Here is a 969-nt window from a genome sequence, read left to right as displayed (position 1 = left end):
GAAAAAGAAGGAACCCCACATGGCCAGTGAAGTGAGCCCTTACTTCAAGTACTCTTTTTGTTTGTTTGTTTTGCTTGTTTGTTGAGACAAGGTTTCTCTGTGTAACAGTCCTGGCTATCTTAGAACTCACTTTGTAGACCAGGCTGGCCTTGAACTTACTGAGATCTGCCTGCCTCTGCCTCCCAAGTGCTAGGATTAAAGTCGTGCACCACCACCTTACTCCTTGAGTACATTTTTAAAGTTACAAGAAGGATGACCCAAAAGCATAGGCTTCGGGAGGAAAGTTTCAGTGAGGGCATGTCAAGTCAAAGGTGCTGGCAAAAGCTCAAGTCAATGGCAGATGGATATGAGAATGTGACGCTCAAGTAACAGATACAATTATAAATTGGAATTATAATACTTACCTGGAAGGAGAGATACCATGGTCATATAGGTGGGTTTCCTAGAACGAGGCTTACCTATTGCACTCCAGGTGTGCTGACCCCTGTGATTTTCTGGGGAGGTCTCAGCAGGTGTCAGTCAGAGAAACAAACCATAAAGAGGTGAGAATGAAACTTGGTTTAGATTGACTTCATTAACCTGGATCAAGACTTTGGGGAGTCTAATGCCAGGAGGTTTATTTCCAACAAATTTAAGCACAGTATAATTTGGGTAAAAAAAGTTTCCTGCTGTAATACAATCCCTTGGTGTAAAAGGAAGCATGATTACATCAAAACTCAACCCAGGGTACATGTCATTTCTTCCAAGAAGATGAGTTCTGAACATCAGCTACCTTTACTAACTTAAGGGCCTCAGGAAGGGTATGGCCTGGACACAGATATGCAGATAGCATAGAGATCATTTGGGCTATTAGCCACCTCTGGTTCTGGTTGTGGGAGTTTGGGAAAGCCCCTGACTATACAAATAATCTAAGAGTCATATCTCCATTCCTGGCTATGGGAGCATGGGGGAGTCCCTGGCTGTATAAGC

General features: G+C 43.3%; 1 pseudogene; it reads left to right on the top strand.

Annotated features, from left to right (window-relative positions):
* The first annotated feature begins 396 nt into the window (after nt 1-396).
* On the top strand, nt 397-576 carry LOC114695821 (annotated as a pseudogene).
* The last annotated feature ends 393 nt before the right edge of the window (nt 577-969 follow it).

Source organism: Peromyscus leucopus, chromosome X, assembly GCF_004664715.2.
Source record: "Peromyscus leucopus breed LL Stock chromosome X, UCI_PerLeu_2.1, whole genome shotgun sequence".
Taxonomy (NCBI): domain Eukaryota; kingdom Metazoa; phylum Chordata; class Mammalia; order Rodentia; family Cricetidae; genus Peromyscus; species Peromyscus leucopus.
Note: the sequence above shows the minus strand (reverse complement) of the source record. Positions and strands in the feature narration are given on the sequence as shown.